This window comes from Asterias rubens, chromosome 3 (assembly GCF_902459465.1).
Source record: "Asterias rubens chromosome 3, eAstRub1.3, whole genome shotgun sequence".
Classification (NCBI taxonomy): Eukaryota; Metazoa; Echinodermata; class Asteroidea; order Forcipulatida; family Asteriidae; genus Asterias; species Asterias rubens.
Genome location: NC_047064.1, coordinates 13,248,038 through 13,264,587, shown reverse-complemented (window position 1 = coordinate 13,264,587; position 16,550 = coordinate 13,248,038). Strand labels below are relative to the sequence as shown.

At 38.8% G+C, this 16,550-nt stretch overlaps 1 protein-coding gene across 1 annotated transcript in view; it reads right to left on the bottom strand.

Annotated features, from left to right (window-relative positions):
* LOC117287800 (adenomatous polyposis coli protein-like) overlaps nt 1-9,723 on the bottom strand; it is a 40,070-nt gene extending 30,347 nt beyond the window's left edge. The window contains exon 1 of the mRNA XM_033768321.1: nt 9,647-9,723. The gene's annotated coding sequence lies outside the window, so the exon portion shown is untranslated. The remainder of the gene's footprint in view (nt 1-9,646) is intronic.
* Nucleotides 9,724-16,550: the final 6,827 nt, after the last annotated feature.

The following is a 16,550-nucleotide window of genomic DNA, read 5'->3' as shown; positions in this document are numbered from 1 at the left end:
ATTCTACACTTAAGGTTGCATTTGATACAAAAATCAATAAATGTCTGAGATCCACTTTAACTACTATATTTTGTACAAACCATAGGAGCATAAACCCAAATCCTCCATCAGTGTTCTTGCAAGAGTATGCTAATTTTGTCGCAGATTGAGTCCAGCATTAGTTGTCGCTTCCTATTTTGCCAGAAGGCTTTTTGGTCACTGTGAGAGAAAATCTCTGAACAAACTGACAATCTCGGGGATCAGCAGATACGCTTAAGCGGACAGATCTAATAAATTTCGTCTGAGGTGACCGCTGAGTTAATTTCATTGAGGTACATGTATATGGAACAGTCAATCTGGTGTCCCACTATGGTTGGCCGGAGAGAACGCCCATTGTACAGTGGAGCCGCCTGGACACTTTCATTTTGATTGTCATTGATGTACAAATCTACAGAAACTCTCACAGTCTTGCGATACTATTGGGGCAATTCAACGGTTACTCACGTTACGTTTGTGATGTACATGTACTTTTAGGATTACTTTGTCTGTAATTACCTTACTGAAAAGTTTTAATAACTGTTAACCTCATATAAGTTAGGGTAAACCTAGACTAGAATTACTTCAGTACCAAATATGAGATCAAGAAAAAATGTGTCATGTATTAGAATGTTTATTAGAACTCCTTTTGCACCGAGTCTCAAAAGGTAGCTAAACCAATGAAAACCAAGGCATAGACACAAATAATTACAAACATTTAAGCCAACAAAAGACAGGGTATCTGCGTTATTCAAAATTCTAGCAGCCATAAAACACTGCATGAATGATCTTCCAAAGCCCCACGCAGTTTAATGACGGAGGCCAATATTCCCAGTCGAGCCTGGCTCGTTTCTCATCAGCAAAGTGTCTTGTTATGATTCAAGGTGAGAGATACCAATCAAGAAAAGCCATCCCTAACGCTGGAAACAATCCGCTGGGCAAGCAAGAGACATTAAAGGGTATGGGTACTTTTTGTAAGACACAAAACACAATGTCCACAGATTTACATTAAACTTAAAACAGTTTGAAGATAATGATAGTAGAAAGCTTCCCTTAAAACATTACTTGCTGGGATGCTGTAGTTTTTGAGAAATGAGTTATAGACAATGTCACAAAAATAAATTTTGTTTTGGCTTTATTCCATGTACAGCATATCTTTGGAACACCTTGCCTGTTGCATGTTTCCCTCCATCCTACAATCTAGACTGTTTTAGGAGTATCAACTTCTTTCTTCGGCTCTCCTGAGTTACTTTCATCTTAAAATATTTTCTTGCTGTAGACCCTTACCACGAGTGGTTTTCCGCCTCTTATGTGACAAACTTGCAATGTGCAAACAAAAAATGAGACGTTTTCTTTAACGGCACAAACATACGTTATGAATGTTGAAATTAAGTCAAATCTCTGAGTACCCCAAGATGATCCATCCCCTTTAAGGTTGATCTGTTGCTGACAGTGGGAAAACAATTCACAACAAGACAAGGCCAAGTAAGAAATATCAATTCATCTGACTCACCATATCAGTTCCAAAAGGGGAGAGAAAAATAACAATTGGCTTCGGGATTAAAACTGCACTCTTCAATGCAGCTTCACCAAAACATGGTTTACAAGTACACAAATAATCTGCCATATTAGAATGTTAGAATAGGCAGCAATTGGAGCCTGTTATGGCACTTAACCATGTTAACTGATCACTTGGTTTACTGATTACTGTCTAAGGGGTGATAGCGGTTTCATTCTTTTGAATTTTACATCCATAGTGTGTCATCCAAAAAGAGAGAAAAACAATAACTATAGCTTTGAGATTAAAACTGTACACACTGCATTGCAGCTTCACCAGAACATGTACACAAATATGTAAGAGGAAATTAGAATGTAAGAGTAGTAAGCAATAGAGCCTGTTATGGCACTTTGCTGATTACTGATTACATGTCCTGTAATCGGTGATTGCGGTTTTCTTTAATTTGAGTTTGACATCCATAGCGTGCCATCGGTAGACTGGTGATTCTAATTAAAAAAATGGAGGTCCCCCGTCAGTATGACATGAAACAACTGACAGTCTCAAAATAAACTTTAATATCACCAAATAATCAGTCTCTCTTGATTTATAAAACAGATGAGAATTGGCTAAGGGTTGATATGATGAAAAATAATCCACACACGTTGTGATGGACATTTTAATTAATCTGTAGTTTCTCACATGTATCATTTTTTTCAAAATGCAGCAGCTGCTGCAAACTTAAAGGGACTAAACACGTTTGGTAATTACGCAAAACAAATATTAACTTAAAACCTTTCTTGATTACGAGTAATGTGGAGAGGTTGATATTATAAAACATTGTGAGAAACAGCTCCCTCTGAAGTGACGTAGTTACTAGTTTTCGAGAAAGAAGTAGTTTTCCATGAATTTAATTTTGAGACCTCAGATTAAGAATTTGAGGTCTTGAAATCAAGCATTTGAAAGCACACAACTTCGTGTGACCATGGTACGACAAGGGTTTTTTTTCTTTCATTAATATCTTGCATCTTTGAGGACTGATTGAGCTCAAATTTTCACAGGTTTGTTATTTTATGCATATGTTGAGATACACCAAGTGAGAAGACTAGTCTTTGTCAATTACCAACAGTGTCCAGAGTCTTTAAGGACAACAGAATTACATGCTAATCATCATGCATGGTTTTTCACTAAATGCTTTCCTGACTCACACAACGGAATAAGCCAAAATTTTCATAGGTTTGTTACTTCATGTACCTCATTGATCACACAAAACATGGACACTGTCTGAGAATATTTTTATACAATCAATATCTTTACTAAATAAACCCATGAATAATATGCCTGCGATTTTTTGTTCACAGAACCCTAGAAAAGTACTGAGTATATAGTGCTACATGTAACACAAATCTAAGTTAGTGTAAACCAAAATGACAAACCACAGTCCTTGATCAATGATCTACCATAGTAGTTTCCGTTTAAATCAGTACAGCTTTGGATCTTCAGGCATGAGGCAAGTATGGGAAGGCTGTGTATGATACTTATGCGTGGGGGGGGGGGGGGGAGCAAATGGAAGGAGGTTGGGGGGGGGGGGGGGTGAGTCAGGGTTTTAGTAAGATGGATGTCACTGCCTCTGGGGAAACTATTTCCACGAAAACATTATGTGGGTTATCATATTTGTAAATAAATGAAAACTTGAACATCATCAAGCGTTACCAATAAAAGACAATTTCTTGATTAAAGGGTCTATGTACTTTTTGTAGGACAAAAAACCACCATAATATCTAAAGATTTACACTAAACTAACACAATTTGAAGATAATAGTAGTAGAAAGCTTCCCTGAAAATATAACTTGCTGAGGTGCTGTAGTTTTTGAGAAATAAGTAAAACAATGTCATGAAAATAATTTTCATGAGACAAAAATTACTTTAGCATGTAAAAACATATTTTCATGACATTGTTTTACTCATTTCTCAAAAACTACATCACCTCAGCAACTAATATTTTGAGGTACACTTTTTACTGTCATTATCTTCAATCGGTGCAAGTTGTAGTGTTTTGTGTTACAAAAAGTACCCAAATCCTTTAAAGGGTACTTTTTTACACAAAACACAAATGTCCACAGATTTACATTAAACTTTCAAATGTTGAAAGATAATGATGGTAGACAGCTGTCATTAACATATTACTTGCTGAGGTGCTGTATTTTTGTTGTGGAGAAATGAGTACAAACATAAATATTTGCCATTTCAATGCGACAAAACCTTGTTAAGCGTGTAGGACGGATTTACGTGACTCTCCTGAAAACACTCCTCTGTGATTTGCACTTTTTTCTCTCTCAAAAACTTGACAACTAATGTTCTAAGCTGAAACTTCCACAGGTAAATTAAACTACATGTACAGTGTACATATACATATTATTTCACAGTGAAAAGTAGGGATTCATGTCATGGCCAAAAACTTGATCTACAAAAGGTATCCAAAACCCTTAAAGGTTGATGGGAAACCATTGAGATACAAATGGCATATTGGGTTCACAGATGACTCAACCGTCATGATGCATCAATGGAAAACAACTTCAATTTGTCAAGCACACTGGAGGATATAGCGCTTCCAAGAACTGCTATTGGCCATATTAGTATTCTGAATCCAAAGTACACTACGCTTCCTGAATTATTTATCTTCTACATGGAGGATGGTTAGCAACCACAGCTGCAGTCCCAGTTGAATAGAATGATGTTATGAGAAAAGACAGCACCCACAGAAAAAGACAAGATTTCAGTTGGATGGGCTTAAAGGGAACGTAAACCTTTGGTTTTTGAAACCATGCCACTGTTTTAATCCTATATACAATAAAACTAACCATGTGAATATTTTATTTCAGTAGCGTTTTTGAGATACAGTATCACCGAAAATCTAGAGCGGTAATTATGTCCTTACATTTGTAGGTCCACATACAGTAGTGTTGTTATTATTGACCACTTTTGTTATCAGGTCCCCACTATATATGGGTGTTGTGGCCGAGTGGTCTATGATGGTAGACTCAAGTTCTATAATTTACAAAATGCGGCCTGGGCCCAATTTCACAGAGCTGCTAAGCAACAAAAATTTGCTTAGCATGACATTTCTTCCTCGATAAAAACTGGATTACCAACCAAATTTCCACGTGATTTTCAGGATTTCAAGCAACAGCTGAATACCAAACAAGCATGCAGCAAATGGAAATTTGGTTTGTAATCCTGTTTTTATCAAGGAAGAAATTTCATGCAAGTTCTGAGCAAGTTTTTGTGCTTAGCAGCTCTGTGAAATTGGGTGCTGGTCAGTCACTTGTCTCCATGAGCAAGGCACTTTATTACAATCACTTCTCTCCACCCAGGAGTACAAATGGGTATCGGGGAAACCTGGGATAGTAACATGCAATGGACTGGCATTCCTCCAGGAGGCTACAACATATTCTCAGTCGTTTAATGTCAAGGAAACCGGATATAAACACAGGCCTGATGAGACATATTGGCTCAAACACGACTTTAGTAAACAGACTCAGTTTCCTCAAGCATGTCGAGCAGCATGACCACTACGCCCTACCTTATGTGTCCAATTCATCTACGTACATGTACATCACTGTATTATGTGCAGTGCGGAACAATTTTACACACAATACTCCATGGCGTCAAATTACCCAAAGCAAGCTAACGCCAACATGCACTAAACCCTCATTAATTAACATTTCCATCAGCCACCAATATCGACGACACAACAAAAAACATCAAACCGTCATGTAATTAAAAGCTTTAAACCGACCACTCCAATTAAAACATCTTGAAGCTGTTGAGCGCGTAGTTTATGTCACCAAATACAACAAACCTACTGCCCTACATAAAAATGGCTATGAATAATTCATACCTAATCTCGCTAAGGGAGAGCTTTGGATACATCGGTTGGGACACAGAGAAAACCGGATGGAACTGACGATCGAGGAACTGTAGATCATAACGTACTTCTGCGGGATGGCAGACTGGCTGCCAGGCTAGTAATCCTAGACGCCAATACTGAATGCGAGTGTAGATATACACAATGTGTTGTGAGGAGTGAAATATTATTCTGGTGACCCCATTCAAAGATGCATATATGAAGATTTCTTCTCTAGCCACAAGATGTAGGTAGGGCTGCTATGCGGTGTGATTTGCGGTGTGAAAATTTATCCAGAAGCGCAGCTCTGAAAAGTAACTTGCTTAACCGAAGGTAGTTTTGAAGATGTTAATACGGTAGCTTTTAGTCACAATTTCTTCTGAGTTTTCCAAAGGGCAAACAAAAATAATTCAGAAATCAGAATAAAGTTGGAACAATATCATACACACTCCAGAGAATGCATGGATATAAATTGGACATCACTGCGTACAGTATGTTGATGTTGTAGATCATATCATTATGAACGATTGAGAATGTACCACTCAGCTACATGTAAAATCAGCTAATAAAAATAATGCCTTGTGCTCTCCACAAATGCCATAGGCTTCTCACCCAAAGTTTATATTGCCGTTAGTTTTTAGGGTGATTACCAAACATATATCCTTTCCTTAGAGGCAACGCATACTATTGGTAATTACTCAAAATAATTATTAGCATAAAAACTTACTTTAATTAGCATAAAAACTTACATAGTAACGAGTAATGGGGAGCTAATGATGGTATAAAACATTGTGAGAAATGGCTTCCTCTAAAGTCACATAGTTTTCAAGAAAGAAATTATTTTCCACGAATTTGGTTTCAAGACCTCAGAATTAGATTTTGAAATTTTGAGGTCTTGATTCAACTTCGCAACTTTCGACGACCAATTGGGCTAAAATTTTCGCATGTTTGTTATATTGTGCATACATGTATGTTGAGATACACTAAACGAGAAGACTGGTCTTTGACAATTACCAATAGTGTCCAGTGTCTTGAGCTTGAACAAAGTATATCTTCACAGAGAGATAAATTGCACATCGCTCTGTACAGTGTTGATATACATGTAGATCCTCCGTACGATTGAAAATGTACATGTACCACTACGCTCCTTAGACAAACATGAGGAGAAGCGATTGACCTTTCCATTCAACCAGTAAAATATTCTAACAAGTTGTGACATTCAAAGATGCATTTACGATTGCATTGTATACAGCAACTAATTGAAGACTTGACGTTTGGGAAATTTGAAAAATGACTGCTCGAAATTTCAGAGTTGAACACTCATATATATCAATACTTTTAATTACTTAATGCAACTAAGATGCAGTCAAGTGATGCTACCCATCTCTTCCAGAAAAGTAGTTTGGCTTAGTTTCAGCTATCGGTTTTGTATTAAATGATAGCTTTTTATATGCTGTTTTGAAATGTTGCTATGTTATTATAGTATCTAGTTTGTATTTCGTTCCCTGCCATGAGTGTTATGACTTGACGGATACCAGCGTGTTTGTAAGTGTTCTTCCTATTATTATTATGAAAAAACTGTAGTCACATTTTCCACTTTTTTACAATGACAGTCCTTGTGATACTTTGAACTTGTACACACACTGTACAAGACAGTTTTTCTTAGGAGACATGGCAGAGGGCACCTTTAACATAGAAATGTAAGGGCATTTTAATGGGCACTAACCACAGGGCATGGAGGCAATTGCAATTGTAAAGCGCTGTGGTACCATGTATGCATGCAATGCCTCTTTGAAGTATCAGGCTTGAATTTATTTTATAACAGAAAATGTGTGTCTTAGAAGTCAAACAAGCATTTTCCTATTACTTTTTCCCCTTCACTATCCATCTCCTAGTTCCCTTTGTTGTTATGGTTCTTATTTGTGCACTCTTTTGCTTACTGAATTTTGCAAGCTACCAGATTGCTGGGCAATGACCAGCCTCCTTTAAACCCAAAAGTACATCCACCATCTCCGAATACAAGAAGAAGAAAAAAACGCTGGCAGCGTTTATACAAAATAACAGACATTTTTGCCTGCATAACTGCAGATAGTTCTTTACACATTGCTGGAGCTCCTGTATAAATCCCTGACCCTTAAACCACTGAGAATCCAGTGTGACTCAATGCACTATTGATCGCAGTACGATTGGAGAGCGCATTCCGTATGTGTCACAATTACCATCAGTCGTCAGCCTGAATTCAAGAAAATTTGATCAAGGACTCGCTAGGAGATCCTAGGCTTGGTAGAGTCAACCGAACAGAACAGGGATAATGAAAGTAAAAGTTGAATACTGTCCTGTGAACTGGACAAGCCTCATTTTTTCGTCTTTGAACTAGCTGGGCATGCACTGATACGATACTTCCTGGAGGCAACAAAGGTAATTACCTCCATGCCCCCTGGTCATTGCCTTGGTGCCCTGGAAATGCTCCAGTAGAATTTTTTCAATTTCCTCATAGAGTGCCCTTTACCAAGGAAAAAAATACCTTGGTGCCCTTGCCCTCTCAAATACAAAGCATACAGGCGTGCGCTACTATCCACCAAACTTTGGGTTTGCCCTTTTCTTACTGACTAGCCAGTGGGACCAGTTGGCTTTTCATTTCACTGGTCCTCCATCCCTCCTCTATCTCAGACTCTTCTCTATGTTTCATCTACTAGCTGGGCATGCATACATGGTTTACATACATTTTGCAGTAGGAAGCAATTAACTAGCAAGCAAGACTACATGGAGAGAATTTTGACTGGTCCACGGTAGTTTTAACTTCCATTCAGCCAGCAGGGCACTGTTAAACATGTTAAAGGGACAACACTGCAAGGGTTCTGATTACTTTTAATGGAAATGTCCACCGTTGTGCGAAGGTGGTTGTCCATGCATAAATACAGTCAAAATGTATCTTTGTGAAGATCTAACGGATCAACCAAGCCTACCAAAGCCACATGGGTAATAAACCAGTCAATCATTTTGAAGGCGTTTTGAAGAGTGCCACCATTCATGTCATTCTAGTTGCCTATTTCAAGGCGCTTAGCAAAGTGAAGGAACAAGTTAAGAAAAAAAGATTTGACAGATTTTCAAATGGAGATGACAAGTGCAATGAAATTAATGAAAGCAGATTCAAAGAGATGAGTCTTAAGCTGGCTTTTGATGATCTGTATAGATGATCTGTAAGGACTCAAGTATACAGAGTTGATAGGGTAGATCATTGCACAGCTTTGGTGCAAATGAAACAAAGCTACATTACAACATGAAGAATGAGATCTAGGAATGTTCAACAGTATTTTGTTTGAAGATCTCAGATCGCACCGAGGATGATATTTACACAAGACGTCTCTTACTATACATGTATATATACACTGGGGCTAGACCATTAAGGGCTTTTAAAGTCAACAGTGGGATTTTGAAATTAATAGTTAATGATCTACAGGTACTGGCTTTGAGAAGGTCCTACATATTGTAATAATGTACATGTATGGTTAGGACATCTCGTCTTTCTTCTACACCAATCATTCCAACCAGAAGTACATGTAAGTAAAAAAACCATTTTCCCCACCTCATCGGGATGGTGTTTATATCTGGTTTGCTTGGCATCAAACGACTGAGAATACTCCCGGCTCACACCTGTATCCACTTTGTCCTCCTGGGTGGAGAGAAGCAATTATGATAAAGTGTCTTGCTCAAGGACACAAGTGTCCCGGTTGACCAGGCTAGGAATCAAACCCATATTCTGTAAATTAACAGAACTTAAATTCCACTGCTATAGACCCTCGACATCTCACAAACCAGATGTATTGTAAGCCATGTCTAAATTAGAGGCTCTGACTGTGGCTTAACTGTCACAAAAATAAATATTGGAAGAATATCATCACCGTTTTCTCAAAGACTAGGAGAAATCTTAACAGGTTTGCTTACTTCCTTTCATGATAAATCCAAGAAGTTACGTAGGTACAACATGTCAAACAGGCAACTTATGAAGTGTGCCCTAATTCACCCTTTCCTAAAAAAAAAAAAAAAAAAAAAAAAAAATGAATCATCGAATCATCTTTTTTTATCAACCTCACATCTAAACATCGGCATCAAAAACATTGTCCATGCAATGTTTGGTGACAAAATTTCTTGAGTAAACCAGTGAAAGAACCTTCTAAAAAAAGAAACAAAATTAAAGTATATAAACCAAGAAACCATGCTACACTTACAAATTTCTTGATGACAGAGAAGTCTTGTTATCCAATCTGAAGATATATTTAGATTTCCAAATGAAATTGTCGCTTCTCTACGGTTGTCCTAAGAATATCGTACTCAATAGATAACTGCATACATCTTGCTACCATCAACATGTACAAGAAGACAACAAATTCCCTTTCCAAGCAATCAATGCGACTACAGTATGTAGAGTTCAAAATCCACACAAACATCTCATCATCACCAACCCAAGCCGTCTGTAGCAAAACATCTTTTCCGTTTTTTTTCTTTCTCCAGCTCGTAAATAAGTCGGACGATAAAAACTCCCACAGCTAGGCCACACTGGGCAACCGTTTCGACCCTCCAGTAATCAGTAACAGAAGACACACACATGGAAATCAAATCCCAAAGTCATCTTCTTCTCTCTTTCTCTCTTCCTTCCACTTTCCCCTCTCCGTCCGAGAACCCCCGAGGATCCCTCCGTCCGATTCTACCGAGTGAGGGGAGGCACGTGATTACTATCCAGTCTGGAGCTAAAGAAAACTACATGTATTCAAAGCAAAGGCCCAGTGCTATTTCTATCTTCCACAGGCAAAACAGTACATCCGTTGCCTCCAGAGACAAATACTACGAGAAGATGAGCTAAACCGCGCATCGTCTATATTGCATGACAGTGATGAGCCACACACACAGCAGGGTACTCTCTACGCTGCGGACGTACTACGAGAAATGATAATAACTTGTCCTCCTTCGTGGTGCTAGTCAGCATAATGAATTACCTCTAACAAACATACACACACACACACACATAGCAGAACATCTCACAGCGAGTAGAGCATCAATGGGGGGGGGGGGGGGGTTGTTCAATGTATATTAAGAGAGACTATAAGAGTAGTGAATAATACATGAACATCTGACTCTCATCGATGTGAATCAATTTCTTTAGTTGCGCATGAAATGCAAAACTGACTGCTAAGTATTCATTACATTGACTATGCAACAAGAGAAAGATATAGGTGCGCCCATTGCTCCTTGCATTCGTAAAATGCACACGGCACAATCATCTTAATTTTTTTGTCTCCTCTCGACGTGGATGATTGCCGAGCAGGTTTTTTACTCTCAGGATGATGGGATGGTGGCAAATTTAATTACTCCTTTTGTGTAAACAGTAATCAATGGCCACTTTCCGACATTTGTTACGATTGTGGAAGAATGTCTGATATGTAAACAGTGATTATGGAGATTATTGGAAATTTATTAATTACTTCCACCCAAAGTGCTGAAGGCCCAAACAATATTTGTTGGTTAAAATAACAGAATATCTTTGGGACACCAGAGATGCCAAGCTTCTTGCAATCAGGGCCCAATTTCATAAAGCTTTTAAACAGAAAAAACTACGTGACAAGTTTATTTGCTAGGCACAACTTTGGTCAGGCACAAGCCTTGACAAGGCAACAATTTGGTTGGTAACCTGTTTCTTCTAAGCAATACTAGTCCCCGCTTAGCAATTTGTGTGTGCTAACAGGCTTTATGAAATGTGGACCAGGGAGATTGTTTAAAACAATCAGGATGATATTTCAAATTACATTCGACATAATTGGGACAGCGATTCCACAATAGGGGAGATTGGCAAATTTGTTCATTCAAACATGGAAAGATTGGTTGATTTCAGAGAACTTTTGACAGAATCACAAAGAGGTTGGCAGCTCTGATTTAATGGGAAAAAGAGATTAAAGGGATTTCACAAAGGCAATAAAGGCAATGAAGGTAGCTGCCTAAATGTACGTGCCCATGAACATTGTCTTGGTGCCCTTTGAAGTGCCCCCATTGGAAATTAAAGTTGCCCTCATAAGTCCCTTTCACACTACAAGCATTTCCAAAGAAACTGGGGTCTCCTGTTCACACCTGAACAACTAACCCTGGTTAAACCACAGGGAAACAATCATAACACTGTCATAACCATTTCTTTTCAATTGGTGTTACTATTTATGTAAAAAAAAAAGCTGTGTTGAGATGTATGGGGCCCTCATGGGTGCTATAACCAAGGCATGGTGCAGAATGATTGCACACAAGGTCAAAGATCACAGGCAGGGGTCAATTGGGGTCAACAGTCACATGTTTTAGAGTCGCTAATCGGTACTTAAGTCGCTGCTGCTTGGCCTGGGGGATTCATCACAAAAATGTCTTTATTTGGGTTCATCTATATAAAAAAATTTTTACACTGCTTCAGCAACAAAGATGTAACTGCTTTATTGATCACTGCATCCAACAAACTAACATGAAAAAAAAAAAATTGTTGCCTCAAAATACAAAATATGCATAAAATCCTTTCTTGGTGTGTCATCATTTATGAAAACAAACTTAAATCCTCTCAGCCTTTTTCTCATTCCCTTCTCCACATGGGAGGGGGAGGGGCTGGGAGAGAGTGATTATGGGTAATATTATTCCTCATGCATTCATTGTCATCATAAAAAATTGACACCAAATTTTCCTACAAATACAAAATAAGCATAGAATGGTATCTTGGTATTCGTGTGTCATCCTCTATGAAAACAAACTTTTAATCCTTTCTGCGATTTTCTCATTTACCTCTCCACATGGGGGAGACGGGGGAGGTAGAGGAGAGAAAGAAAGATTGAGTAATATTCCTCAGTCATGCATTCATTGTCATCATAAATTGAATAAGTCTTGTCAATACCAGCTGTTATATCGCCCCATTGAATTCATCCTCTGTTTGAGCCTCTGTGTTTTGTGACAATGGGATTTGTATTCCCCGCAGGCCTGCAGGCGATTGGATGGATAACTACTACATTGTTATCTTAACAACAGGGTGCCAATCTCTGGCCAGGCTGACACACTTATTATTGTTGCCGATATACAAGATCTGATCAACCTCACTGATCATCGCCCCCATTTAAAGACACTGGACACCTCTGGTAATTGTCAAAGATGAGTATTCTTACTTGGTGTATCTCAACATAATATATGCATAAAATAACAAATCTGTGAAAATTTGGACTCAATTGGTCATCAAAATTGCAACAACAACAAAATTAAAGAAAAATATTGAGTGTCCATTGCATTTAAAAACACTGGACACTATTGGTAATTACTCAATTACTCATGCTAATTGTTAGCATAAAACGACGAGCAATGGAGAGCTGTTGATAGTATAAATTTTGAGAAACAGCTCCCTCTGACGTAACACAGTTTATTGAGGTATAATTTCTCACTCAACTATTAAAAAATAGCTTAAAGCACACACAATTGTGCAACAAGGGTGTTTTTCTTTCATTATTGAAAATTAACAGATTTGTTGTTTGAAGCATACTTGTACTTGTACAGTATGTTGGGATATTTGCAAGTGAGGACATGGAGGATACTGATCTATGACTACCAAAGGTGTCCAGTGCCTTTAATAGATGGGACCTACATGTACATGTATGCATTGAATTGTGTGGCAGTGGAAGAGAGCCCAGAATTTGGAATTGAAAGCGACAATCTAAATTAGATGTACAATCACAGGTAATTTGCAAGGCGGCCCAATGCAGGTTATTATGTTTTTAATATCCTGACAGCTTCCATAATGTAGCTTTGGTATTAAATGACTTGATTGATGACTGTCATTAGATACAGTGCAGTGACTAAAATTGATTTACTGTTTGATAGGAATGTCTCATTTCATGGAAATACCTTATTAAAACGTATAAAAATGAAACAGAAGTTAATGTTCAGTTGAATTATTTTCTGGGGGTTTCGGGCGTGGATTATTTGTCTGATTTTCACTCCTAGTACCTGATATTCCACAATACAAACACTAAAAAATTAACCGAGCAGGCAGTGGGGTGTACATTACAGTGTACATGTAATGTATCTACATGTACATGGTGTATGAGCAAGGATGATTATAAACTAATAATATTTCTCCAATAGACTTCGTTTAGGGATGAAATACTACCATTGGTACCATGATTCGCAAACCAGCAAACCTGCAGCAAGCGTCATGTTTACCGACATGTTGAGAAAATAGAATTAGCTGTTACAAACTGCTTACCAACCAATAAAGTACCTGGAAAAAAACGCAAATGGCCAGACATTTCGACCCTACATGTGTAGCAGAGTCTGTCTCGAACAACACAACAAACATGAACCATGTTTGCTTTGTTGTCATGTAGCCTTTGAGAAAGACTCTGCTAGGATCAAAACATTAGGCCATTAACTATTGTTTGCATGTTCTGAAGTTGAGAGTCAAATTACGGCTGTCTGCCAGCACTGTAGCCACTTGGAACAAACTATAATTCCTACACAGCGAGTAAACGAGTGAACGCCCTTTACGAATCTAGTAATTGGACCCAGAGATGATGCATGGAACATGGGTAAGCTCATGTCATACCTGGAAGTAAGTTGCCTCAAACCAGGGCTTGATTTCATAGATCTGCTTTTAAGCACAAAAAGTAGCTAAGCACAACAAAAGTTACGCTTCCCAGAATGTAGTTTACCAGCAAAATTACCATGTCACAAGTACAATTTATCACTGGTAACCTGCTCATTTCTGCTTAGCAGAGATTTGGTAAGCAATATTTTCCGCTTTTAAAAGCAGCTCTATGAAATTGGGCTCTGGACTGTAATTTCAGTCAGAACTGTGTATGGGCAAGGCCATGTGAAGAAGGTCGCTCCCATTAGTGGGAAATCTGGAGGGGCGTTTTCAAGAGGCACCAAGGCCTAGACCGGGGCAATGAAGGCGAGGATCTCTGTTACACTCCATGGTCTCCATTACCAGTTTATAATAATTTGTGAGGCTAGCCATCCTTACTCGCAGATGAGAAGCTGACTTGTGAAGGATGCTGTGACAACGTGTTTCAAGAACCTGGCATGCGAGAGCGCCTTTGGCAGCTAGCCAAATCAAATGATTACAGGGTTAAAATGCATACATGCATGAATCTTATGTGCATGAATCTTAATTGCTAAGCAAAGTGTGACTTTATGACAATCATGGCAACTCATCTGAAAAAAATTAATCATAAATCTTCATGAAATCCACCCAGGCCTCCTCTCCTCTATTCAATACAGCACGCACTATCGAGATTTGAATGGTCTCTGGACTTGAATGGTCTCTGGACTTGAATAGTCTCTGGACTTGAATGGTCTCTGGACTTGAATAGTCTCTGGACTTGAATGGTCTCTGGACTTGAATAGTCTCTGGACTTGAATGGTCTCTGGACTTGAATGGTCTCTGGACTTGAATGGTCTCTGGACTTGAATAGTCTCTGGACTTGAATGGTCTCTGGACTTGAATGGTCTCTGGACTTGAATGGTCTCTGTTCAGCCACAATGGAGTCTGGTCTACCATTTTGAAGTCCTCTTCAAAATGCCTACAGTTTTGATTTAAAAATTTGTGGTCAAAGCCCCAGCATGACGCTGGTGTAATAAGGGGTCTAAAATTGATGAATGATGCTACGTGTAAACTGCAATATGATGAGGCGACGCTGCCAAGCAATTATTCCAGAATGACTCAACCAATGTGATTTCTTAGTATCACGGCATTGAATTCCTACATTAGGGACATTAGGGGATAAGAAACAAACTGAGCTAGATATTACGAGGTGTTGACAGAGAAACCTCATCAGTCATTCCGTGAGGTGCTGAAAAATACTTTCTTCCTCGAGAGCAAAAATATGCAACCATTAATGAACTACTTTTGCTTGACCCGTGTTCAGGGAGCCAGTCAGCAGGCATTCAAAATGTAGGCCTAAATGTCATACAATCAATTTGCTGATTGCAGGCATGGTATTTAGTCCTTGGGAAAAATGTAGGAACATTTATTGAGTACAAGGGCTAAGCTACATTCACATGGTGTAGGATTTAGAACACTTTTCAGGCTGTTTAATCACATTTTTTGATTGAAAGGGATGACCTAATTGGCCTCCAAGTGGAGACTTTTGTTGTTTGGGCTTGTTGCATTCGAGAACTTTCTGCTGCGGTCGAGAAATATGCAAGATGGGAACTTGTTGAACAAGGTTTTGCACATGTTGAGTGCGTATCTTTAAGCAGATCTGTAATGCTATATTTCTGAAAGGCCACCAAGGCATTTTCTCCTTGGTAAAGGGCACCCTATGACTGAGAAATTGTAAATTTTTCTGGAGCATTTCAAGGGCACCAAGGCAATGACCAGGGGGACTGGAGGCATCGCCTTCGTTGCCTACGTGAAATATCAGGCCTGTAACAAAGACAATCCATTTGTTAATTTGTATGTAGCGCCAGTGAAGTTCAGCGAGTAAAGATGTGCAAAGCTTTTAGTAAAGAGCACCGTATTCATAAACACCTTTGGAAAAGCATTGTGACATGCCATGAATCAAAATTACAGACTCCGAACTAGTTCTTCAGGTGAACAGAAGCAATCCCCTACCCCCCAAACCCTGATGAAAAAATAGAGAGGGGGGGGGGGGGGAGATACACAACACTGAAGAGAAAAGGTCATGTAATTGCAAATGGTGTGTATACCCTCTAGGCCCTTCCTGTCATCGATTCCTTGATGGTCCCACTGCATCCAAAGTCAAATGAAAGACCTTCTTGCCCCAAGAGAGAGTCAAGCAAGAGCGAAAAAGAGAACCACATCCATAACAAAAGATGCCATGGGCAATATTGGCTGACCTGCCATATGCGTTCAAAATATGCAATATCAGAATTTTGTACATCAGTACATGGGGGAAACGAAACAAGTGCCTGTTTTGTATTCAGATATAATCATGTCAAAAGCCAACTGACAGATTCACCGGTGTCCTAGGTGCAACTTGTAATATTATTGACACTTATAAATCCTACCTCCCCCCCCCCCTTAGTGCCCAAGGGCTTTGTTTTATTGCTGGAGTTGCAAGTTGGTGTAACTGTACACTCACACCATCACTGTCAAGTCCCATA